This window comes from Symphalangus syndactylus, chromosome 10 (assembly GCF_028878055.3).
Source record: "Symphalangus syndactylus isolate Jambi chromosome 10, NHGRI_mSymSyn1-v2.1_pri, whole genome shotgun sequence".
Lineage (NCBI taxonomy): Eukaryota > Metazoa > Chordata > Mammalia > Primates > Hylobatidae > Symphalangus > Symphalangus syndactylus.
Genome location: NC_072432.2, coordinates 50,529,314 through 50,557,068, shown reverse-complemented (window position 1 = coordinate 50,557,068; position 27,755 = coordinate 50,529,314). Strand labels below are relative to the sequence as shown.

At 39.5% G+C, this 27,755-nt stretch overlaps 1 protein-coding gene and 1 long non-coding RNA gene across 2 annotated transcripts in view; one reads left to right on the top strand and one right to left on the bottom strand.

Moving 5' to 3' along the window:
• Window positions 1-23,037, top strand: part of LOC129492147 (uncharacterized) — a 49,484-nt gene extending 26,447 nt beyond the window's left edge. The window contains exons 3-5 of the long non-coding RNA XR_008660749.2: window positions 5,540-5,747; window positions 6,652-6,709; window positions 22,617-23,037. This is a non-coding gene — a long non-coding RNA (uncharacterized lncRNA). The remainder of the gene's footprint in view (window positions 1-5,539; window positions 5,748-6,651; window positions 6,710-22,616) is intronic.
• The window catches only part of SPARCL1 (SPARC like 1), a 57,170-nt gene extending 30,489 nt beyond the window's left edge, over window positions 1-26,681 (bottom strand). The window contains exon 1 of the mRNA XM_055297044.2: window positions 26,285-26,681. The gene's annotated coding sequence lies outside the window, so the exon portion shown is untranslated. The remainder of the gene's footprint in view (window positions 1-26,284) is intronic.
• Window positions 26,682-27,755: the final 1,074 nt, after the last annotated feature.

Below are 27,755 nucleotides of genomic sequence, written 5' to 3'. Positions count from 1 at the left end.
TGGGGCACCCCAAATGTCATTGTCAGATATTATAGGGAGATTTTCTTTTCTCTAGAGGAGAAATTCATACCTCTTACCTTGGGAAGCAAATATAAACCTGGTTGCTAGCATTCTGTGAAATGAGTGAAGAGACTGGAGTTCTCTCAGTGCACACACTGATTTTTAACTTAGTCCCTAGGTTTCTGTATGGCTCCACCTTCCACCTGACATTGTGCTTACCTCGAGTGCAGAGCCAGAGGATAAGCTTTTTCCTGTTTATGTTGAAACATGGAAGTCCCCTGGCTGTGCAGGCAGGAGGAAGTATCTTGAATCTAAGAGTTAATCTGATAGGCTTTCAACCAATACTTCAGATTTCAGCTTCTATCCTCACCCTGCCTTCCAAATCACCTGGTACCTCCAATTCTGGAAAGTTGCATGGGTTCTTCAGTGTGAATGGCTTCCTTCTTTGTCTATGGCATCCTTCTCTGCAGACTTTTAGGTTTAAGCTTTCCCTGTTCTAAGTCAGTCTTCCATCTTCTAAAGATGTGTTGACACTTGTCTTCTTTGTCTCCTCTTCTTTTATCTTAGTCACTGTGAGTCTATATTATTACTATTCTTTTCCTATCATTATTCTGGAATTTTAGCAGGGAGTGGCAACATATGTATATGTTTCATCTCCATTTAACAACAGATGACTTCCATTTCATATTTTCTTCATATTTTCCTCCATCATTATCATCATCATTTTTAGTGTGACACATAGGAATTCCTATGAGTCTTTGGTTCTAACTCAGCAAACGAAGTTTTTTTTTTCCTTTTTTTTTTTTTTTTTTTTTTTTTTAGACAGAGTCTTGCTCTGTCGCCCAGGCTGGAGTGCAATGGTGCAATCTTGGTTCACTATAACCTCTGCCTCCTAGGCTCAAGTGATTCTCCTTTCTCATGCCTCAGCCTCCCAAGTAGCTGGAATAACAGGCATGTGCCACTATGCCTGGCTAATTTTTGTCTTTTTAGTAGAGACAGGGGTTTCACCATGTTGCCCAGGCTGGTCTCGAACTCCTGGCCTCAAGTGATCCACGTGCCTCGGCCTCTCAAAGTAGCAGCAAATGAAGTTTTTATTGAAGAAAACAGGGCTATAGCATAGACTTCCTCGTCATGTTAGGAACAAGAACACATTTTTACCTATCTCACTATTCAGATCACACAGAGTGGGCCACCTGGACCAGGGAACAGTGAGTTGGAAGAATGGAGAGTAAAGCTGCACATAGAAAGTGATTTGGTATTGTGTGCGTGTGTGTGTGTGTGTGTGTGTGTGTGTGGTGGGGGTGGGAGGGTTGAATCAGGGGTGCGGGGAGAAACTTAAATCATTTATAACCTTGCTAGTCTGGACTAATCAATTCCCAGTTTTAATGAAAATGACATGTACTTGGAGACTCAAGTATAATTCTTCTAAGTGATCCTTCTGAAAATGACTACATATAACAAGGAGAAATTTAGAATATTAACAATGGAATGCATGTTTACTTTATTTAGAATGAGTAATGGCATATAAAATATAGTTGACATTTCTATTGCCATAGTGCTTTGGGTTTACCAAATAAATTTACAAATGAGATATTACCTTATTTGATCTTTACAACAACCCCAGGATGTGGCAGATGAAGAACAGGCCTAGAAAGCCTACAGTGTGACATGCTGGAGGTTACTGAGCCCTGTAGAAGGGGAGCTGGGATTGAAGCTAGATTTCCAGGCGCCTACTCCAGCTTTTTTCTAGCTATTTTGCAAATTCTCCACTTTACCTCTTACGCAAAGGTGTAAGGAAGGGGGACAAAAACTAAAAAAAAATCCCAAAAGAAACAAAAAAACCACCATTGTGACAAATTGAGATTTCGCTTTGAGTTTGAGTTTTTAAACAAAAAGGTCCAAACATTTTAAGGAGTAAGATGGTACGTGCTTGGCAAAATGCACTTCTTTGTGTTGAAGGAAAAGGCTTATCTTAGAAGGTTGGTTGGATTACTTGATATTGAAAGTTTCTTTCAATAAAACATCTTATGGCCTAAACAAGGCAAAAAGCATAGGAATTCAATTTTCCATGAAAGAAAAATGTATTTAAGTAAAAACATGGAGCAACCTCCCCCCGCTGCCCCAAACCTCTAATACATTGAAAAATACCTTACAACGAGAAAAGCATTAAACTGTCAGGAGAGCTGGATTCTGGCTCCAGCAGTGTCCCTGACTGCCAGGAGACCTTGGGAAAGTCACTTGCCGTTTCTTAGATACAGTTTTCTCAAGTGATGAACAATGAAGAGTGAGACCTAGATGATCCTCTAGCCCTAATATTTTAGGATTCTAAAATTGAAAATAATTCCATTAATTGTATGAACCTTAAATTGCTCCGATCTTTTCCCCTTAAACTACTAAACCCACTAAAATATATTCCATGATTTTTATTGTATTAAAACAAAATATTTTATATATAGTAATTCATGCTTAAAGTAAGTATGTGGACTCTATTAGCGATGATAATTTAAAACGTTCTATCCTCTTAGTGAATGCTAATTGTAAAGAATCATTGAAAAATGCAGTTTCTTTCCTCTATATTTTAAATTCAATGTTTACTTATTTATTCATTTATTCCACAAATATTTATTAGATTTATGGAACTATAGTCACTTGTATTTTATTTTATTTATTTATTTTTATTTTTGAGACAGGGTCTTGCTCTGTTGCTCAGGCTGGAGTGTAATTGCAATCATAGCTCACTGCAGCCTCCAACTCTTGGGCTCAGGTGATTCTCCTGCCTCAGGCTCTCAAGTAGCTGCGGATATAGGTGCACACTACTAAGCCCAGCTAATTGTCTGTTTTTTGTTTTTTTTTTTGTAGAGATGGGGTCTTGCCATGTTGCCCAGGCTGGTCTCAAACTTCTGGCTTCAAGCATTCCTCCTACCTCAGCCTCCCAAAGTGCTGGGATTACAGGGATGAGCCACTGTGCGTAGCCTTGTATTTTAGATCAGTATGTTATTACTAGTCTACTGGTTTTGAAAACTATAGAAATACAAAATAGTATGATTTAGTGCAGGGTTTCTTTATCTTGGCACTGTTAACATTTTGGCTTGATGATTCTTTGTTGCCGGGGGCTGTCCTGTGCATTGTAGGATGCTTAGCAGCATTCCTGGCCTCTGCCCATTAGATGTCAGTAGCGAGCCCCCATCCCCCACCACCTAGGGACAACCAAATATGTCTCCAGACATTGCCAAATGTTCCATGGGGGCAAAATCGCCCTGATTGAGAACCATTGGTTTAGCGGAAGCAGACCGGTGCTTTCAGATTAGAGAGACATGCATTTGAACTCTGGAGCAACATTTGCCATCTGTATGATCTTTGGCAAGGTACTTAGCCCTCTAAGCCTCAGCTTCCCCATCTAAAAATGGGGATAACATCTGTGATGGTTAATTTTATATGTCAAGTTGACTAGACCATGGTATGCCCAGATATCTACTTAGACATTATTCCTGGGTGTGTCTCTGAGGGTGTGTTCTGAAGAAATTAACATTTGAATTAGTAGACAGAATAAAGCAGATTGCTCTACCCAATGTGAGTGGGCATAATTCAATCCACTGGGGACTTGAATAGAACAAAAAGGCAGAGGAGGGGAGAATTCCCTCTCTCTCTCTGCTTATCCGTTTGAATTGGGACATTGATATTCTGCTGTTGGATTGGGACTTAACACCATCAGCCCTCCAATTCTTAGGCCTTCAGACTTGGACTAGAACTCAACATCATTGGTTCTCAGTTCTTTGGACTTGAACAGGAACTATACAATTGGCTCTCTTGGCTTTCCAATTTGTTGACTGCAGATCTTGGGACTGGCTCCATTAATGTGAACTGAGTCCTCATTATCTATATCTCTATCTATCTATCATCTATCTATCTATCTATCTATCTATCTATCTATCTATCTATCTATCTATTATCTATCTATCTATCTATCTATCTATCATCTATCATCTATCTATCTATCTATGATCTATCTACCTACCTATCTCCTATTGGTTCTGTTTCTCTGGAGAACCTTGACTAATAAAACATCTAATTCAGTTTTGTGCGAGTTAGAAGAAATGGTACTTGTAAAAATGCCTGATACCTAGGAGATGCTCAATAAATTTTAATTCTTTTTTCTCTCATCTTCCAGATAAGTTGTGATTCTTGAATAAACAACTTAGATTCTCAGAAAATAATGTAATTTAAGTTTTGCTGTGAGGTCAGAAAAATTGTCCAGTGGAACATTAAAGTCCATTCTGGCCACACATTTAGGCTCCTTTTAATGCCAGGAGTGTTTCCGACATTTATCACACATAACAATGGAATTGGGCACATGGAATGCTACCCTATTTTCTTACAAATGGTACAACTTAAAGGGGAAGCAAGAATTATCAAAAGCGTTTTGCATCATAAGGCTCATTTCTTTCTGTTTGTTGCAGCAACATGCGTAGTTTATTAAATTTGAGAAAATATTTCCCTTTTAATCCGTCCGCATGATCTCACAAGTTCCCTTCATTTCCCTAAATCTAAATGTAGCTGAATGAATCAAAAGGAAAGAATGTCCAGTTGGCCAGAACTTGCATCACTCATTCATTTTTTAAATTTATTCATTGAGTGCTTACTAGACACTGCCTAAGCACAGGGACACATAGTTTCTGTCTTAAGAGTTTCTGCATGTGGAAAATCTCAAACTGCTTTTCCTGTGGTCTCACACCACGCTACAATCGACACAGAAGACTTCTGTGACCAAATGTGGGAGATTTTTCATCATCAACATGCAAGCAATCAACTCTGCAGCAGGCACCAGCTGAGTGTCCTCCAAATGAGTTCTGACACTGTGTACCTAGAGATAGCGTCAGATCCCACAGGTGGAGGGTTCAGTCTCACAAGACATCTTCCCTTTCCCAGATACCAGTCACAAGATCAGGCCTTCAGAACTTCTGACTGACTGGTTTCAAGTTGGGCTTCCGTGACTCCCTCTTTGGGTTCGATTAATTTGCTAGAGTGCATCACAGAACTCAAGGAAACACGTACTTAGGTTTACTGGTTTATAATAAACGATATTACAAAGGATACAAGTGAAGAGATGCAAAGGGCGAGATATGGGGGAAGGGGCACAGAGCTTCTAAGCCCTCCCCAAAACACACCCTCTAGGAAACCTCCACAGGTTCAGTTATCTTATAATTTCTTCAAACCTCGTCCCCTTGGGCCTTTTATGGAGACTTCATGAAAGGATAGGCACCATTGACAACCACACAGAAATGTGTTTAGACAAAAAGGGTATGCTTTAGTACTCAAAGGCTGAGTGGGGAAACCCGGCAAGGCCCACCTGTTCAGATTCTTTTTGGCCTCTTTTTTTTTCCTTTGAGGTGAGTCTCACTCTGACTGTGAGGCTGGAGTGCAGTGGTGTGATTTCGACCTCCTGGGCCCAAGTGTGCTCCCACCTCAACCTCCCAAGTAGTTGAGGTTACAGGCGATTGCTACCACACTTGGGTAATTAATTTTTTTTTTTTTTCTGTAGAGACAGGATCTCCCTATGTTGCCCAGGCTGGTCTCGAGCTCCTGGGCTCAAACGATTATCCCACTTTGGCCTCCAAAAGTGCTGAGATTACAGACATGGATCACTGTGCTGGGCGTCTTCTTGGCCTCTCCATGCAACATTCCTTCCTCCAGAATATGGGGCAGAAGCCCTTCTGAAATGGGGGTCTTATGACCTACAATCACGCAAGGTAGGTAAAGGCAGGGGAAGATTAGAGTCCTGCCTTGGGGAGAAAAAGTAGCAGGTAAAAAAATAGAAGATTAGAGAGAGAGAGATCCTGTTATTCTGAGGTCTGCTTATGAGGCCTAAAGTGCGCCAACATTATAACATTGTAACAAGGTCTATGGGAATTATGAGACAGGAACCGTGGATGAAACATGTATGTGTGTGTGTGTGTATAGATACATATATGTTATAATGTATATATGTATACAGATAATATATACATGTATAGATACATGTATATAAGTATATAGATACATATATATAGTATACATATATGTATATGCTATATAGATACATATATAAACTATATATATATAGTATACATATATGTATATACTATATATGTGTACCTGGAGATAGTGTCAGATCCCACAGGTTGAGGGCTATATGTATACTATATGTGTATATATGTATCTATATACTTATATACATGTATCTATATATGTATTATATACACATATCTATATGTGTATATACATATATCTATATATGTATTATATACACATATCTATATATGTATATACTAATAATGTATCTATAAATATATAATATATTTATATAAAATCATATAGTGTAATGTGATGATTATGTACATAATGCAATGGAAAGAGAGATAGGAAGCATTTTTAAATTAGGTAGTTGATAATAGCTAACTTTACTACATCCTAAGTACTTAAGTTCTAGGCACTATTCTAAGAGCTTTGCACACACATATTCTTTAAATCTTCTGAAAAATTCTATCAGGTAAGCACATTATTGTAATCATTTCACTAGTAAGGAAACTCGGGCATAAAGATTAAGTAACTTGTGCAGGGTTACACAGCTAGGAAGTGGCACAGCAGATATTTAACACTTCTGTTTGATTTCAGATCTGTGTTCTTAACTACAGTGTTCTTAACTACTGTATAGAGATGACCTCCAGAGAAGGTAATTCTTGATCTGAGGTTTGAAAACTAATAAACAGTAGTTAGCTGTATGAAGGATGAGAAGTGTACTCTACAGGGTGGCAGGCAGCAGCATGGGTGAAGTTACAGAAGCATCGAGTCTCTAGGATGTTAATATTTGGGTCTCTAGGCTGTCAACAGGGGAAGTGGGCTGGGGTAGATAAGGTTCAAAAGTAAGCAGATAGCCATATTGTAAAAGTCATAGTGCATTAAACAAGGAATTAAAAATTCCAGCCATAAAGCTATAGGGACCCAAAGAATTATTTTAAGTGTGTGTGTGTGTGTGCATGTGTGTGTGTATGTCTGTGTGTGTGTGCACACATGTGTGGACAGGGGTGATGATATAACCAGATTTGCATGTGTGACAGCTGTGTGGAGGACAGACCAGTAGCATGACCTGTGAGAGATGATCGTAACATCAAGGTGAGGTGGTCAGAGCCTTACATTTTGGCTGTGGTCTTAGGAGTGGAGAAAAGAGGGATAGATCCAGCCTGTACTGGTTTGTGAGAGCTGTTTGTTACATTTCAAGACTTTTTTGAGTTGGTTGTTAAAGCCATCAATTAAAAATTAAATTACGTGCATGTATAATTAAATTAATTATATTAAAAACAGAAAATAAATAGTAAAAACTCATCACTTCATAATTATTTTACTATTATCTACTCTTTTGAGGTTATTTACATCTATTATATCTGTTGGTGGAAATACTATATAATAAGTGTTCCGCATGTCTCTTCCCGATTCTGTTCAGTGGTGTCACGTTGGTAGCTTAAAATTGATAGCAACAGGAGGCAGAGAAACTGTAGGCATACAGGGGCGGGTCCCTGGCAAAATCTCGCCTTCAAGCCGAAAAGCCTGAAACCCGCAGCCCAAAGTGGGAACTTCCATTCTCTCCTGATTGGTTCTTTCTGAATAATGTCTTTTTGCCAATTGAATATTGCCTTTTCCAAAACTACCTGCGGCCTGCCTGCCCCATCCCCATCCTGTGCCCATAAAGACCCCAGAACTCAGCCAGCAGAGGGAAGAAGCAGCCTGATGTCGAGAAGAAGCGCCTGGACATAGGAGAGAGGTGGCTTGACTTCAGAGGAGAGGGATCTTCCCTTCCCGTTCCCTTTCCAGCTCCCCTCTCCACTGAGAGCCTCTTTCATCACTGAAAAAAAAATTTCTCCACATTCACCATCCTTTAATCCATCTGTGTGACCTCATTCCTCTCGGGCACTGGACAAGAACTCGGACACACTACGTGCAGGTACCCAAAAAGGCAGTCACACTGGCCCTTTGCCCTTGCTGGCGGAAGGCAGCTGCCCCATGTGATGAGGCAAAGGGCTCACTGAGCTGATAACACACTGCTGTCTGCGGACGGTGGAGCTAAAAGAGCATGGTTACATGCCCTCTGGGGCTTGGCGTGGCCGGTGCCCACACCTGGACACTGGTGAGGGGCCCACATGGAGTTTGCTCCCGCTGGTGCCAAAGTAGCCAGTTCCTGCCTTCGCTCGCTCAGGTTCCTGCAGTCATTCGCTTGCACGCTCCCTCCTGCAAGGGATTGAGCAGGGCGAGCTGAGTGAACAAGGCACCCTGCTGCGAGTTCCGTGAAGGGGTCAAGAAAATATCCTGCATCAAAGTCAGTTGTGGTGGGGGGATCAATCACACCATGAAAACCATCAAGTGTCACCCACCTCTCCCTCTCTCAGAGAATGGGTTGTTCACTTACCAAAACACAACTGGATAGTTCTAAGAAATAATTAAAAAAAGAACAGATAAAACTTAATGACGAATTAGATATTGTAGGAATATGAGAAGGAAAAGTCGTGAGTCACATTTCTAATATGAACCACTTAGTAAATGGTGGTATTAATTACCAAGGTGAAGGATTATAGGAGGAAGGTTTGGTTTTAGAAGAAAGATAGTGAATTAGTTTTGGGCTTGTTGAATTTGAGTAGAGATATCTAGTAGATACTTGGGTAGATAGGTCTAGAGGTAAGCATGGAGTTTGGGGTTACAGATGTAGTTTGCATGCTGTAGCATGAGCAGTTATTCAACCAGTTGAGCAGAGAGCTGGAGCCAGAACCCTGGGGAGTGAAGATCATTAGGCACCATCAGAGGATGGAAGAGCTAAAGATACAAACAGTAAGAGGAATAAGAGTCACATGAGAAAAGGGAAGTGTTAAATGTCACGGAGAGTTCAAAGCAAACAAGGTCAGGAAATTATCCATTGCCTCTGGAAGTGCAGAGGTTACTGAGGAGCTCAGGGAGAGCAGTTTTGTTGCTGTGGTGTCGGTGGATGCTAGCCTGCAGTGATTAGAGAGTGAACAGGCAGTGATGAAGTGAGGACAGTGAGTGTAGACCACTCTAAAAATGATTGGCTGTGCAAAGGAGAGTAACGTGGTAGCTTAAAGGGAATGTGCAGTTACAGGAAATTTATATTTGTATTTGAATGTGATCATTCAGATTCCTTTCCTTTCTTTTCCTCTTTCTTTTTTTTTTTTTTTTTTTTTTTTGAGAAACAGTCTCACTCTGTTTTCCAGGCTAGAGTGCAGTGGCGTGATCTAGGCTCACTGCAACCTCCGCCTCCCGGGTTCAAGCGATTCTCATGCCTCAGCCTCCTGAGTAGCTGGGATTATAGGCATGCGCCACCAAACCCAGCTAATTTTTTGTATTTTTAGTAGAGATGGGGTTTACCATGTTGGTCAGGCTGGTCTCAAACTCCTGACCTCAGGTGATCCACCTGCCTCAGCCCCCTGAAAGTACTGGGATTACAGGCATGAGCCACCATGCCCGGCCCCCGATTTCCCTTCTATGCTGAAGGGAAAAGACAGGTAAATAAGGAAAAATTGAAGATAAAGGGTAAGAGAGGAGATATGGTAAACAGTGATGACCCCCAGTAAACCGCAACTTCTGGGCTTCATTTCCCTATGACATGGGCCTTAACCTTGTGATTTGCTTTGACCAATGTGACATTAGCAAGCTTGATGCCAGCAGAAACTTGGTAAACCTTTGCACGTTGGAGTTTTTCGTCTTGGTGGAAGCTATCAGCCGTGCTGTACAAAAGCTTGACCCAGACTACTGAATGATCAGAGACCATGTGGCCAGAACCTTGCAGGATAACAGACCCTCCTGGATGATTCAGCCCCAGATGTGTTCCTAGCTCACTGAAGCCAAATGAATTAACTCCAGACAAAATCAGCAGAAGAATCATGTGGTCGAGCCCAATCCAGATTGGAGAATTATGAGCAAATAAAGGGATGTGATTTTAAGCCATTTAATGTGAGAACATACTGTTTTATAGCAACTGATAACCAAAACAAGGAAAAACAAACCAGTTGCCAAAACCATTAGCAAGACAATATTTCATAACAATTAAAGGCATAAGTTCTGAAACACGATGTCATAGGCTCTAATACTTAATTTGCATAAATGAGCAAATTGTGTAGCTTTTGGGGGCTTCAGCTCATTGTCTATAAAATAGTATGAAGATTAAGTGAGACAATACCATCTTAGTAAGTCCTGGATACATATTTACTGGTCTACTATTAAAGCACATGCGAAAAGTTTAACTCCAAAGAGAAGGAGGAACTCTTTATTCTTTAACACAAAAGGGAGGAAAGTTTAACTGTAAGGATGTCTTGAGGCAGGGTTCCAAGGAATATTAACTTATTAAGATGGATTTAGTTATACCTTCCTTGTATTTATTTAGCATTTCACAGTTTATAAAATGTTTTCTTATATACTCTCTCATTTGATTCAATGAAGAAAGGAGGGAAATAATTTTTAAATGTAAAGAAACAGAAATTTGAAGAGTCTAAATTATTTGGCCAAATGTGCAAGGCTTAAGAGGTGGGCAAGAATTAGAAACACTGAGCTTTGGACTCAGTATCCAATATTCTCCCCAAACAGACTAGTGAACAGGCTACAGACTAGAAGCCAGGAGTTCTGGCTTTGGGCCCTGGCTTTGCCAAGTACTAAATACTACCTTGAACAAATTACTTTCTCTCTCCAAACTTCATCTATAGGATGGGAATAACAGTTCTTTCCGATGTCAAAGGTAGCTCTTTGCAAGGTGAGGTGAGGAAGCTCTTTGCAAACTCTGAAGTACCTTACACATGCAAATGATTATTTTCATTGTTCTGCCTGCTGCCTGTCATCAGTAATATCATTAGAGTCATTTATATTTTGCATTAACTACATATGTCTTGTATTAAGTGTGATATAAGGGAAAAGAACCTTAGTGTTTCTCCTCCCCTTTTCCGTATCTTCCTCCTCTAGGGGATTTCAAGCTTCCCAGGAGCTGGTTCCAGAACATATTTACTTTTAGTTCACTCATTAAACACAAACTCACCTATCCTATATTCTATACTTTTAAATCTTTGTTTTTTGCATGCATCTAAACCATACCGAGGAAATAGGAATATTTCTGAATTAGGGCTGGGCATGGTGGCTCATGCCTGTAATCCCACCACTTTGGGAGGCTGAGGCGGGCAGATCACTTGAGCTCAGGAGTTTGAGACCAGCCTGGCCAACATGGTGAAACCCCATCTCTACTGAAAACACAAAAATTAGCTGGGCATGGTGGCATGAGCCTGTAATCCCAGCTACTTGGGAGGCTGAGGCAGGAGAATTGCTTGAACCGAGGAGGTGGAGGTTGCAGTGAGCCAAGATTGAGCCACTGCACTCCAGCCTGGGCAATAGAGTGAGACTCCATCTCAAAAAAAAAAAAAAAGATTATTCCTGAATTAATATATTTCTGTTCTCAGATAAGAGGTATGTTCACATTGTTCTTAACCCAAAAAGAGCTATCGAATGCTGAGAATCCTGGAGTAGCTGTATGGAAGATATTTTAAGGCATAGAACAAGTCTAGGGACTGTCATATAACCTCAGATGGCCACTTGTGCAGGCTTTTTGAGAGCCAACATTTACTGAATGGTCCCTGATTATTACTGAGTCCAAAGATGGAACTATTTTTCAAGAGTGTTTTCCATCCTATAATTGAAAACAAAATTTAAATGCAGAGCACGGTCATGTCATTTAGAATGATCCAAGCAGGAAACCCCTTCAAGTTTCAATTATAAAGAAGATGCCTGTGTTTTATTTTTGAAGGACCTTGTGGGACAATCCAGTATCTACACTTTAAAACACCTTGTGTTCTTCCGTCGTGTTCCATGTTGTCCTTTAGACTAGTCACTGGGCATTTTTGTCTCACTGAGCTAATTGTATTTGCCACATATTGATAAAAAATAATTTCATGGCCTTTAGCTTCTTATTTTAAGAACTGAGCAAATGTGCTGATTGTATAAATAAGACAGAATGGAGAACTTTCCTGGGAAATGAGAGATATTTTGAAAAACAACTGTCATACTGAAGACTCAGGGAGGCTTAATTAGCTGATGCTTGCAAAGTACTTTGAAAAATCAAAACCATGATGTCCTTGCTAAGTATGATGAATACCATTTATTCTTGGATGAGTAAAAAGTCATTTATTTTGAGACATTCAAGTTTGGTGTGCACTGACTACAAAATACAGATTATTTTTGCAGAAATAGAAAATAAAACTCCAGAGGAAAAATGCAAAAATGAGACAAATTTTGGAATACACAGTTATTATTCTCAAAGACTTAAATATGCAGATTGATGTGAAACTAAATAAATATTATTTTGCTCAAATGTGTGAGCTTATTCGAAGGCAGCCACGTAGTTTAAAGGACAGTTGATATGGAACTGGAAGATCTAAGTTCCAGACTTGAACTGCCTTTTACCAGCTAAGAGACTTTGGTCAAGTCACTGGTTTCTTCATCTACAAAACAGGAAAAAAAAAAATACGTTTTCTTATCTATCTTCTGGAGTTGTTTTGAGATTCAAATGTGATCCTATATTTATTTGGTAATTTCACCAACTGGAAAAATGAAATGAAAGATGTTATCATATATTTGAAACACTCATAAGGCAGAAAATGGCTTAAGAACCCCAATAATGAATAAGTCAGATATTTTAATTCATCCCTTTACTAGAGTCCTTAGGTTATTTCTTTCTTTCCTTCATCCCACTGTTTCTTTTTATGGATTTAGAGAGATTAAAGATGAGGGATGATAGGTAACTGGAAGGAGAGCCCTTTCCTTCTGTTAGGAACAGGGTGTCTCATTACCAAACTTTCAGGAGAACCTCAGCTGGAATTGTAAAAGATGATAGCTAGACAGCGTTTTATTCAAACATTCAGCGTTTGAATTTCAAATGCCTAGAGTTTTCCTATTGGCTGACCCATGTACCATTAAAACAAATCTCCAGAGGAATCATTTGTCATGGCAGAAATAGGTCTCCCATTAAGAGCCAAACACCCACAAATGTCAACTCTATTCTAACTCACATGGGTAGCTGCCTTGAGACAATTTCTTACATTTCTTATTTAATAGGTATAAATATTGTGGTAGAGATTGCTGTAAATTCTTTGCTGTTTCTGCTATTGAGAGGTGGAGTCTAATTCTCCTTGCCTTAAACTGGACTGGGTTTAGTGACTTACTTGGCCAATTGATTGAGATAGAAATGATGTTCTGGGACTTCTGAGGCTAGCTCATAAGAAACCTTGGAACTTTTACCTGGATCTCCTGGAAAACTCATTTTGGGAGCCTTGAGCCATTTTCTGGGTCTGTCATGTCACAGAAGATACTTCAACAGTTCTACCAATCCCAGCTTTGCATCTGTCCTTGCAAATGCGCAGGACACATGAGTGGAGAGATCTTGTGCCACTCCAGATCAACTCACCTCCTAGCTGAGTACCTCTGAGAGGCCTGCCCAAATTTCTGACCCACCAGATCTCGCGACATTATGAAACAGTTGTTTTGAGTCACTAAGTTTTAAGAAGCAATATATAATTGGCTATAAACATTAAATATTTCTGTGCGGAATAGCACTCAAGTGTACTCATTAGTAGTAGAATCACTTATGGTCATCAAAGTATTATTTTATTGAAAAAGTACATTTTTATCTTAGACCATTTAATAGCAGCTCATTCAATGTCATATACATTTCCTGAGATTTTACTATATGCCAGGTTCTATGCTAAGCACTTCATCTGTGTACCACCCATGCACTCCCATCTGTGACCCTCACCTCCATTTCACAGAACTACCATTCAGTGAGTGCTTCCTGACCATCCCTCTTTGCCACCGTGCCCAGTCAGCAGTGAGGAGCATGGAAGCCAAAGGGTACCTGGAGGGACAGCTTTTCAGACACATTCTTAAAGGTCTGTTTCTTTCTTGCTCAGGCGAAACTAGTCCATTCCTCCTTTTCTATAATGTGTAATTGAGGGATTACTTTAATTATATTTAGAAGATTCCCCAGGCTTATCTTACCCAAGCTTGTGCAATAGCCACCTTTCACCACCTCTTAATCATGCCTTTCAGAGTTTCTCATCTTATCATACCACTCACTAATCTCACTGTGTCTCATTCCAGAGCTCCAGATGGGATGGATCCATCCAGGGAGACAGTTGCCTGTTCTTTTTCTCAGACATTTGCCAATCCTTCAGAAAGGGTCCACCACCCCCTGCCCTGTGTTATAGTGGGAGAAATTATTTTGGCCATATTTATTTTTCTTTGCTCAAGTCCTACTATGGTATCTGTGCTACTATTTTCTCTTTCTCAGAGAAAGAGAACACAGGATTTTCTCATATTTACATTTATTTATTTTTCTCGACTTTTTGTTGTATTTGGGGTATAGACATTTGAATATGGCCAGGATAGACGTGCCATAAAACTAGGAAGCTTGAGTTTCAAGGCCCCTCACTTGTGCAGGCTCCATACAATGTTCTAGACTTGATTTTGACTTTCATATTTTTAAAAAAGAAGGTCCCAAACATACGTATAAACTCTTGGCTTCACAAACCCTGAATCTGCTCTTCGGATGGCTCACCTGAAGTCCTGGCATTTGTGACGTTGCAGTAACTTAATAATATCTGAATGATTGGCTTCATGTTGTTAATAGTATGACAATACACCTTTTAAAGCCTAGCCCCTGTAATTATCAGATAGATTAATCCTCTGCTTTTTCTGCCTTTAACTCTTCTCCCTACCCTTTAATTTATTTGTTTCTCTACTACCCCTGTAATTTCTTTCCCCTGAATGCCTAGTTCTTGGCTTTATCCTCTGACTGCTCTTATTTGAATTTCCCTTATTAGTTAAACTCTACCAGTATAATATAAAACTCCTTTGGATTCAGTGGAAATTGTCTCTCTTTTGCTAACAGAGTAAGTCAGTTGTTAAATTCTGCTAGTTGGGAGAGGAATTTCAAGTGCTTTCCGCTCTGTGAATGGACCAAGAATTATTCATTGGGGGGTAGTTCTCTTCCAGGATTAAGAAAAACAACAAATAATACCAAAGGACAGTTCCAAGTAGCCTCATTCTCATGGTGTTGGGACCTTCTGGGGAATAATGGCGTACTTTGATGAGCATTTAGTTCTTGTGTGAACCTCTAATGCAAGCATTCAGTCCCAGCAGAAGTCCCTTTAGGATTCAGATCATGGTCCAAGCTTCTCATGTACCTTGGTGAGGGCCAACACATTTAATATGGGAAACAATTGCTTGCTTACTTCAGTGGTGCAAAGTTACTTATTATCTACCTTTTCTGAAAGAAGCAGATGTAATAAACTCTAATGGATTTTAAGGCTAGAGTTTGAAAAGTTCTTTGAAAATAGGGTGAAAACCTGGAAGCTTATTTATGCCTTCAGAGAGAAAACGTTAAGAAGATGCCTTCAAGCGACGAAAAGACACAGCTTGCCCACAGCTGGTCCACAGCTGTTAATTCTTCTCCTCCCACCGTGGGAAAAGATTCTTCCCCTCAAGCCAGACTTAATGGCTCATGCCTGTAGTCCCAGCTACTGAGGAGGCTGAGGCAGGAGGATTGCTTGAGCCCAGGAGTTTGAGGCTGCAGTTACCTCAGCCTATTATAACCTTGAATGATCCAATCCAGAGTGTTTTTCAAAGTATAATAAAACATTTGCTTTTGAAATCAATGGCTTCATTTTCAGATTGTAAGAAGACATCAGCTGTTTTTATCAGTGAGATATTGCTGATACTTCTCTTCCCCTCCTATGCCTATCCAAAAAGCTAATGAATACAAGATCAATACAAGTACCAAGGTTTCAACCAAGCATTTTTCTATTTTATAACAACATCTTCCACTATTTTCTTCTCCCCATATTTTAGGAAATTATTGAAAAGTTTTTCTAGAAAGATATTAACCTGCTTCCCTTTATAAAGTCCTTAAAACCCATTAGTTGGAGTTGGGCAACAGGGAAGAAAAAGAGAGAAAAAGAAGACACTTAGGGTTAAGAATTTGTGTTTTGTTTCTTCTGAATTCTAACAGAATACTCCCTTGATTTAGAGAGAATTAGCTGAAAATTGTTTGGTCCCCAGTAAAAGGTTGGGAGGATCCACTGAACTAATGGCTTGAAAGTTAAAAATGATTTCAATGAGCTAAGACAGCATGAACATCTGACCAAACACATCATGAAACCATTTACATGTTTTATTTATCCATCATAAAGGTCAATTCTTCTGATTTTTGTACATCTCAGAGTACCTTCCTATCGGGTCCCTATCTTTTTTTTTTTTTTTTTCTGAGATGAAGTCTTGCTCTGTTGCCCAGGCGTAAAGTGGCCGATCTCTGCTCACTGCAACCTCCGCCTCCCGGGTTCAAGCAATTCTTCTGCCTCAACCTCCTGAGTACCTGGGACCACAGGCGCACACAACCACGCCCGGCTAATTTTTATATTTTTTAGTAGAGACGGGTTTTCACCATGTTGGTCAGGCTGGTCTTGAACTCCTGACCTCAAGCGATCCACCTGACTCAGTCTCCCAAAGTGCTGGGATTATAGGCATGAGCCATTGTGTCCGGCCTGGGTCCCTATCATATTATATAGGCAATTAGATAACTCAAGTTGAATCAAATAATGTAAAAATGCTTTGCTTTCAGAGCTATTTAGGGCCACTTTGAATGGTGGATTCGTTAACTCTGTAGGCATAGCACTTTTATTTGAACCTAGGGTAAAGTTTGTCCTGAGTTTTGAAAAAGATAACCATTTACCACTCCCCACTCCACTAATCTTCAATTAAAAACCTATTAGTTGACTGCATGATTCTTCTGAAAATTTGCAAGTTTTTTTCCCTATAAGCTGCAAATATGTATTTTACATATGTTCAGTGGAGTACAGTGATTATACAGAAGTGACAGAGATTTGAATAGAATGTGGTTAGTAATTTTATTATTAAATATCTCAGCAATTATAGACTTGTGTCAAGTATTTATAAAATATCTATTTTCATAAACTACTGTTTTGAGAACTGTTTCCATTTATCTCAACCAGGTTTTAGGAATTTAGGATGACCCCTCTCCAAGCAGTACTGCAGTCTCGCTAACCTCAAGCACATCATGAAACCATTTACATGTTTTATTTATCCGCTGAAAGGGTGACACACAGCTTCGGATATCACAAAGGTATCAGAAACAGGCCAGGCACGGTGGCTCACACCTGTAATCTCAGCACTTTGGGAGGCCGAGGTGGGTGGATCACTTGAGGCCAGAAGTTCAAGACCAGCCCAGCCAACATGGTGAAACCTCGTCTCTACTAAAAATACAAAAAGTAGCCAGGCATGGTGACAGGTGCCTCTAGTCCCAGCTACTCAGGAGGCTGAGGTAGGAGAATCACTTGAGCTGGGTAGGCGGAGGTTGCTGTGAGCCGAGATTGCACCACTGCACACTGTACTCTAGCCTGGGTGACAGAGCCAGACACTGTCTCAAAAAAAAAAAAAAAAAGTTGTTGGAAACAGATTATGGGAGGATATTGGCCTAAATAATTCACTAATTTATTTATTGTTTAACATGGCATTCCAAGTTCAATAAGAAAAGCCATCTTGCAGGAAAAAAAGTGTGTGGGAGGGAGCAAGTGTTGGCTCAAAATTTGCTTTGCCTGATTAATGGATCCTTGAGGAAACTCCCCAAACTCCTGGAATCAGATATGAAAACGTTTTTCCTTTTTGTGGGAGTAGGGGGTAGTAGATTATGACTTTTGTTCCTAAGCAAGGCAAACCAAGGTCATTGCAACCTTCCTGCATAATTGCCAAAGTGAGAAGGCAGAGCACAAGCATATCCCCTGCTTGAAGCCCTTTTGTTTAGTTTCCTTTTGTATCAAAAAGATTGGCTTTCACCATGGAGAGGCTGTAATTGGATTTCACCATGAAAAGAAGTTGTAATTGGATTTCTCAGCACTCTACAAGCTCTGTCTCTGGAAAAGCAAGGAAAAAGGGCCTAAATATCCTTTCTGCTAGCTGGAAAACAGCCCAGCCAAGCCCTTAGAGATTGACCTGAAAGGTATGGGCAGAATGGGCCATGTGTGTGTCAGCTACCTCCCATCTTTGATGAAAAGCTATGTGTGTAATAGCTAAATATCGCTCCTGAAATTTGTATCTCCTAGAAAAGAGGAGGGTGTCTAAAGTTTGGCATACACTAAAACACAAAAACCTCATTCTCCGTCTAGATTTATTAGAGAACTTACACAAACGACCAGAATATGTTTTTATTTTCGGTACTATAGTTTATTTTGCATTCTTTTTTTGTAATTGGTTCCACTTCAGTTTCTATGATATTTCCTAGAAACTTAAATTACAGTAAGATTAGGTCGAAGTAGATATTTGTATTTGATTTATTTTCAGTTCCTATAGTTTTTTAGAACATGAATTTACATTTAAATTTTAAAAGATAAATTTTATTTTTGAAGTTCTGTATATTGCCATGCCACTTAAATCAACTTAGCATACCTGTCTCCCCGGGCACTTCTTGCCTTGCTGTACTTCTTTCTATCTTCCTTCTCTTTCCTTTTCTCTTAAGCATTAATAAGCTGAACACTGAACCAGACTGTAAACGCAGTCATCCATACCTCTGAAAGGAAGAACAGGATTCCTCTTTCATGTTGGCCACGTCAGTGACTCCCTGGAAATTTTAGTGCTGGTAGTTATTGCTTCAAGTCTTCCTAACTGAATTTTCCTTGTGTTGCCTATAGCGTTCCCCTGGTTTCTACCCTGCAGTCTGAACCCTCCAGTGGTTATAGCTCCTTCTCTGGCAGCCTTAGCAAAATTTACAAGTCTTCTTCCTTCCCTTCTGGGCCTAGGGAACTTGTTTCAATGTTTTTGGGTTTCAAGGCAGATGATAACAACTTGATCTGTTTATCGCTTTGTCTAAAGTTTAATGAACTAAGAAAGACATACCATGTGTACTAGAAAAAGGAGAGGTTTGTCCTGTTACTTTCTTTTTCTTATTACTCTTGGCCTATCATTTCCTGGAGTATGTACATCCATGCATCCAAATAAGGCCAGGTATCTTCTGTTGAATTTGTTTATATCAGAGGAAGCCTGTAGACTGCTATTTTTAGCAATTATTACAACTATGGAAAAATTTCCTTTCTGGGAAATGTAGTAAACAAAACAGTTATTATAGGTACTTTATAATCAGACTCAGAACTTTCCTGTTCACCTTGTTTTTACATAATAGTCAAAGGCCTTGTTATCAGAGAGCAAATCTCTTAGTCATATTTTGGCTAACATATACGTGCTGTTACTCGATCCAGTGTTAACACTGATGCTTCAGAGCTTTTAAAGTATTAATGAGTCTCTGGGGAGAGCTCTATGGTTTAGCCCTAAAGTCATCTGAAAGATGAAAAAGACGTTCTTCTATTTCGAGTTCTCTGCTGAGTCACCATCTGACATCAAGGTGTCCCAGCCCTGTGAGTGTATATGAGATACTCAAAGTCAATGACTTAAGACTTTTCTGGGCATCTGACCTTCAAATGCCCATCATCCTTCCTAATTGAACCTACCACCATGTGGGTCTGAGCTAGGGATATACATGGTCATGCCTGTTGGGGCTTTGAGACTAACCAGAAAGCCATCCAGACATTAAAGGTATACATTAAACTTGAATCAAGCAGAGGGCACATATATTTAGTGCTCAGGGAAGGGAGTATTATGGAGATTTACATCTTCCACTGCTCTGCCCTTGCTCTCGGGAGCTGGCTGCCTCTCAGTTCCTCAAATAGGCCACGATCCCTCTTGCTCCAGGGTCTTTGCACAAGTGTTCACGCTGTCAGAATTCTCTCGCCAGCACCCACTCCTCCCAGCCACCACCACCAAACACACACACGCACACACACACACACACACACACACACACAGAGTTAACCTCTATTCAGACTTCAGATCATGGAAAGCCATTATTGACCCTGAGTGGAGGTCAGGATCCTTATATACTCTCTTAGAACAAAGGTGTTTTGCCTTCATAACACTTATTTCAGTATATCATTATATATGGCATATATTCAAATGTGTTTTTTTTCACGCCCCCAAATCCTGCTGTAAAAAAGAGCGATTTGCCTTATATTCAAGTGCTTCCAAAGTCTCTCACATTAACGGCCACTGTCTCAGTTTCTTCATTTTGAGCAGCAAAGTACTATTCCAAAAAAACAATTAGAAATCATCTCAAGCGGCTGGGCATGGTGGCTCATGCCTGTAATCCCAGCACTCTGGGAGGCCAAGGTGGGTGATCACCTGAGGTAAGGAGTTCAAGACCAGCCTAGCCAACATGACGAAACCCTGTCTCTACTAAAAATACAAAAAATTAGCCAGGAGTGGTGGTGCACACCTGTAATCCTAGCCACTAGGGAGGCTGAGGCAGAAGAATTGCTCCAGCCCAGGAGGTAGAGGTTGCAGGGACCCAAGGTCACACCACTGCACTCCAGCCTGGATGACAGAATGAGACTCTGTCTCAAAAAAAAAAAATCTCAAGCAATGCTTATTTTTGTTCTTAGGAAAATCACCTTGACAAAATGGATGAAAAAATAGATAAAGATATTTAAAGCAGGTTTAGTCATTATTCCTGAGGTATGACTTCATTATTGCAAGTTGGAATCACACAGTTTTAGAAAGCCACACCTACAGTTTCAAGTGGTTTTTAAATAAGCGCTTTAAAGAGCACTGAAAAAAACAATCTAGTAAGTAATGAAAGTGTGGAGAGCATGACCACGAATGAGGACTAATGCCTGGGGATTAAATTTGCAGCATCAGCAGATGTTTAGCAACTTGCAGAAGGATTGATGATGTGCTCTGTATTAATTACAGCTTGGATCTAGTGAACATACACATTGGTGTTAAAGATGCGTATGAAGAGTTTTAACAAAATTGTTTCATGAAATGTGAGAAAGGAAAAAGTCATGTTAATAAGTATAAAACATTTAAATTAAAATAACATATTAAATATGTATGTGAACCATAGATTAAATATCCCAAGTGTGCATTACAATATATTACCCATTTGTACATTCTGTTTGGCCAAACACTTTGGTTGAGGATGTTCTCACTAGAAAGATGAAGATGGCGTTGTATTTGGGGGCACCTTATGTTTGGGCCTATGCAGTTTTCATTATTGTGATGGTTTGATTAATGACCATTTTCATAACTACATGGTAAGCACCACAAGAGCTCAGCCCCTCTCTAGTTTTGCCCCCTGCTGCATCTCTGGCATTTTGCATGGGATAGAACACTGAATACATTAGTTGTTTGAGATGTAAGATAAAAATGCTAACTTATTTTCATTATTGCATGACCTAGAAAACACTGGAGGAACTGAAACAGAAACTTAATAAAAAGTTAATGAAAGATAAGGTGTTTTAATACTTTTTACCCTAGTGTTAATCAAGATGAGATGAGTCTTTATAAATGTAAAAAGTCACAATTCTTTTTTTTCCCCCTTTAGAAATCAAATGGTTCACATTTATGCAGTGACAATTCTGAGGCCTCTATTCATTATATTTAACTCACTGGGAGATTCTAAGTTCAAAAAGGCCATTCATGTCAGAGTTAGATCAAACTGAAACTTACCCAATAGTCCCACAGACAGATCTTTTTGAAAAACATAGAAATTGACCCTCCTGGTCTTCAAGTGTGAAACTTATATTTGTTTTATCTAAGTTTCTTCCTCAGGACAGGACCTTCAGGCTTCTAAAAAAGTATAAAAGAGTGGAAACTCACCAGATCACTGCAGCAGATGCCTGACCCCTTATTCACCATGATTGTTTCCTTACCCCTCCCTAGTTCTTATTTTCTTACACATTGTTACATTTCTCCCCTGCTATGTAAACCCCTAGTTTTAGTCAGTTAGTGAGATGGATTTGAGACTGTCCTCCCATCTCCTCAGCTGCAGCACCTGATTAAAGCATTCTTCATTGGCAATACTTGTTGTCTCAGTGATTGGCTTTCTATGAAGTGAGCTGCAGGACCTATACTGGAACCTTGGTGTTTCAGTAACAAAACCATGAAAAAGAATTGTAATAGCTACTACTTATTAAGCATGTACATTCATTATTTTAGTTAATCATACAATGATCATCTGGGCATGGTGGCTCACACCTATAATCCCAGCACCTTGGGAGCCTGAGGCAAGCAGATCACTTGAGACCTGGAGTTTGAGAACAGCCTGGCCAACATGACAAAACCCCATCTCTACTAAAACAACAAAAATCAGCCAGGCATGATAGTACATGCCTGTAGTCCCAGCTACTCAGGAGGCTGGGGCACAAGAATCACTTGAACTCAGGAGGTGGAGGTTGCAGTGAGCTGAGATCATGTCATTGCACTTTAGCCTGGGCAACAGAGCAAGACTCTGTCTCAAAAACAAAAAAATAGAATGATCTTATGAATTAGCTGTTATCCACATTTCACAAGTGGGGGAAACTGAGGCTCCTGAGCTTAGCAGCCAACATTTACCATGGGTTAGATACTGTAATAAATGCCTTACATGTTCAATCTCATTCAATTCCCATGACAATTTTATGACTGTTATTATATCTATTTCACAGATGAGAAGACAGAGGCACAGAATGGATTAGATTAAAACAACTAGAAGGTATGAGTGCCAGGATTCAAGTCCAGGCAGTCTGCCCCAGAATTCCCCTCCATAACCACTATACCTCCCACATCGTGAAGATGGGAGGAAGCAGTGGGAACTTGAAAAATGGATTTATTGCAGGGTGTGCTGCAGTATGTATATCATGTGAGGCCATTTCTATTTCTCTTCCTTTGCCTTCCCAGTTGTTTTTCCCCTGTATGCCACAGTAAACTAGCCACTGTTTTAGCAGCTCTCTTGTTGATTTTTAAAATACCTATTCACTAAATCTTTAAAGGAAACATTTAGCTACTGCAATGGGTGTACATAAGTTGGTTGTGTAATAGGAAGGAAACAAGCCAGGACTGGAGACTTCATTTCTAAAGAAGGATTTTAAAGCAGACTAAGAGTTATTTCCCAGAGCGGGTCATGAAGCAGGAGTCTCTCTACACCCTTTCATTGCTATGACGACAGCCTGCTCCTGCTACATGCAGCCAGAAAAAGCAGCTGACATTTCAATACTAGGAACATAGGGGAGAGGTTTACAAAAACGCAAAACAAAGACAAAAAAAAAAACAAAAAAAGACTCTTTCACTTGAATTTCAGTTAGAGAGGAAAAAATATCCCCTGGAGCAAGTCAAAAGCCCTATTCTTGCCTTTAGAAGAGATAAGAAAGAAGAAATGTTGGGGGCCTTCCCTCTTGTCCAAGTAGGCCAATAAAACAGAATTGATGGCAAAGCAGCATTTCTTCCCACTCTGTGTAATGGCAAGCTGACATATAACACTTTCTTTGGTTTCCTTTGACTTGGCCATTAAGAAGCTACTAACTGATGCAGCAGTGAAGGCTCATAGTAGTAAACACCTCGTGTTGAGGCCCCCCCACCAGGGGAAAATAGTGATGTCAGATTTACTTTTACATTTCTTTGGATAAAAAAGGCAATTCAAAGGATATTTCCTTCTTGATCTCCATTGTCACTACCAGAGAAATCATTGCAAGTATGTAACAGAGGCCTCACTGATGTATGAGATTCCTTATAAGCAACCTGTCAACTTTCCTATGTGTTTACTTCTCTGCCAGGTGCTATACTTGGCATTTAATAAACATCACATTTCATTCCTACAACGACCTCATTTGTGTGTATTATTATCCCCATTTTGCTAAACAGATGGGTAAACTGAGTCATGGAGGTGAGAAGTAACTGCCGAAGCTTACACTGATTGTAAGAGGCAGAGTCAGGATTCTAGCCCAGATGCATTGGACTCTGAAGCCCATGCTCTGTCCACTCTGCTGTGCTGCTTCAGAAGCATAGACCTGGCATTCATATTTTATTATAGAGCAAAATGTATTAGTACAAGGAAGAAACCCTGAGAAAATATCTAGAGTCAGTTCCTGTTCTACGGAGTTTCAATAGGGACGTATAGTTAGTCCAGTACTTTCATATTATCTACGATTGATTGATTGCTTTAATGTACCAGACATGGCTCTTTTCTTCACTTAATTCTTACAACAAATCTCTGAGGTAGCTACTGATTTTATAATCCCATTTCCATGAATGAAGAGACTGACGCACAAAGAGATTAAGCTGTTTGCCCAAAGTCACAGAGCTATTTTGCGGTAAAGCTTGGATATAACCATGGTCTTATATAAACCAGGTCCATATGGTCAGATATAAACCACAGGTCATGGTCTCATTCACTTTATTGGATTGCCTCCCCACCTTTGGAACAATCAGTCAGGACCATGCACTCTGTTTTTCAAAGTTCTATCCATCTTTTGATGACTAAGACAAAAGCCAGGCTAGCCTGACTAGTAGTGCTATCATTGCTAACTCAGCCTTTGGCAGAAGATGCCCTGTGAGCCCCATGAGAAACAGACCCTGGCCTGGTTGGACATCTCTCAGGCAGTTCTACTGGATTTATTTATGGGGGTCTCCTTCTCCACTGAAGATCATTCTAGAGGGATAAGTGAGGACTACGTGCACTTCAAATCTTCTAACAAGTTGTTTATGCTCTTCTTGGTGGAAAAGTGTTCCCAACCTGTTCTGAATATGGTGCTAAACTTAAGTAAAATAGCAGTGTTTAAGTCAACTGAGTAAAAAGAACAGTCAAGAGGAAATGAAATAAATAACGTTTTCAAGTTGTCCAGATACATCACTATTCATTTTATTTCTGTCATCACTGTTATTTTTACTTAGTTGATACGTGAATCTGTGCCATGAGAAGCTATTGGGGATTAAATCTCAAAAGACCTAGGAAGGAAATGCCAGCACTCTAATTGCTCAATGGCTGTGTGAAAATTCTCTGAAAGAAAAAGGCAAGGTTCATAAATAACACGTGCATATTCTTCTCCAAAATATGGAAAGTGGCACTAGTTGATTGGATGATAAGCAGATGAAATAAACTGCTCTGCTTTGCTAGATCTTATTAAATGAACAGAAATATAAACTTAAATCTTTCCAAAGAGGGTGTTTTTAATAAAAAAAAAATCATAGTTAACAATAGTCACAACCATCAGGTTTAACTGAGTAAGCTGTGAACTGAAAAAAGCTGGTGTCTACGAGAAAGGAGAGGATAAAAAAAAAAAAGATTTCTGCTGACTTGGACTGAGTGAACATTTCTATTCAATGTGCTTAGGCCCTGGGCCAGAGGAGAGCTCAGATACAATGCCAAGGTGACATATTTAACCTCTTTGCAGATTAAAGGCAGTGCAAAAGAGATACTCTTTCTGCAGTACCTCTTGGTGTACTGTTTCAACAGTATTGATCTGCAGTTGAAACCATGTTTTTTTTTTTTTCTTTCTTTCTTTCTCTTGCAGAGTGACCTTTAATACCTGGGAAGGACGAATAAGCACCACTTACATTATTGCTTTATTTTAGAAAAGAGAGCCAGAAATGGTAGTACATTATAATATGAGTTATCATAATCTCTTTAGCTCTTTAATTCTCCTCTCCTAGTTTTGCTTTTGTAAATAAGACATTATCAAGAATTAGAGAAATTTTAGGTCTATGCGTGAGCATCTTAACAAATGATAGTAGGAGGCAAAAAATAATTAGTTATAAAGCTGTAAAAGGGAACCAAGAAAGGGAAAATAATCACAATAACTTAAAAATAATCAAACAAGAACATAGTATAAAAGGAGAAATTTTCCTACCTTTTGGAAAAGCAAAAAGTTCCGCTTCTACATTGCTGTTAGGCTCAGGAGATTGAATAACTTTAGATAATTTAAACATGGAAAACATACAAATTATTTGATTTGAAAGTTTTTTTTAAAAACTGCCTTCTTTATAGTTTATTTCATATATGTAATAAAGTACTTCTACAAAACACATTACAAGATTCAGGCTTCACTAAGATCTGAATGCTACTGAGGCGATCAACAGTTCCACATTTCTATTCTTGGTCTTCACTAAAATCACCATCATTTATTAGTATTTGCTATTTAATTTCTCAGGAAACAAGAAAACATGAATACAAATGGTAAAATTCTCTGTTAAGTATCTTTTCTGTAAATCACACAAAATTTTTTTTGGTAAATAAATGGCTTTGTATTATTTAGGCAAAAATATTTGACAGCTTTATCAGATCACACAAATCAGCTTAACAAATGCAATTAGATAATGCCGTAAATTTATTACAACTTACCCTCAAGTAAGGGGCTGGACCCAGAGCCGCTGCAGCAAATTGAAGTTGAATCCCCTCTGCACACAGAGAGGGAATAAAAGTTTGACAAACACCCGAGAAAAACTCTTTAAATCCCTTTCCTCGTTAGCTCTGCTTCTTTGCCCAGAGGCACATTCAAGTCTACTGGAGTTGAAATTCTGCTGCTCTGTCAACTAGTGGGGGTCTGAAGTGACAGACGAGAATTTGGAGGTTGGCACCAGAGAGTATTTCAGACTGTCATCGTTTTTGTTGCAGATTCCTGGATTTCCCTAGCAGGCTGGCCTCTCATGCGAGGGCTTTACAGGCAGTGCTTGCAAACCAAAAGGGAAAGAGCTAATTCTGGTGGCGTGGATGGGGTTAACAGTCTTCCCCTCAAGCTCTTGTTCTCAGAGCCTCATAACTTGGCCAGAATATAAGCACTTGGCTCTTTATGCATTTTTTTTTTTCTTTTTCAAACAACTCTGAAAGATTTGATAAGCAGCATCCCTTTTTTGGATATTTTTATTTTAAGACCTTGAAAAGAAACTCCATGCTGCTGTTTCTTTCTAAAGGAAATTGGGGAGTAGGGATTAAAGGAGGGAAGAAGAGAAATGGCAGCAGACGCATTTTTACATTGCTCAATTGGAAATTGTTCTAGCAAATACGGTCTGAATTTTAATAGGAGGGCACTTCAGATACCTTAAGCTTTGCATGAGCTTTGGAAATGTACATATATAAAAATGATTGCTCCTTATATTACAGATCACTTGTATGCTGATTCAGAAATGTTGCAGTTCTCCCCTCAACACAGCTCCTCACTGTAAATCCGCGGTTATAATGGTTGGTCTCTAAGAAGGAGGTTTACCATGAAAAAGAATGGAGGTGTGCACTTATTTTTGGCCGGGCATTCTGTTTATTTGTATATGTGTCTAATCTCTTCTACTGCTACTTCTACATTTATCATACATTTATTATGTGTCAGACACTGTGCTAACAGCTTTTTATGCGTTATTATCAGTTGATCCTCACTATGCGTGGTAAGTTTTACTGTGTTCCCATTTGAGGAGTAGTGTCATACAGTGGTTGAATTGGCAGAATTTGAGGCCAGCCAGCTTGGATTTGCATCCTGTCTTCACCACTTCCTAACTATGACCCGGGACAAGTTATATAACCTCTCTAAAGCATCAGTGCTTCTATCTATAAGACCGGGATATACATATGGAAATGATGATAATATCTATCTCGGCAATTGTTCTGAGTTTTAAGTTAGTTAATACGATAAACTGCATAGAACACCCCTGCCACGTAGCAGACACTCAATAAATGTTAGCTATTATCATTTACATAAGAGGAAACTAAAGCTTAGTAAGGGTGAGTGGTTTTTCCAGGGTCTCCAACCGTAACTTACAGGATGGGATTCCAAATCAGCTACCATGGCTGACAGCCACACTTGTGTAACTTATCTATAATACCT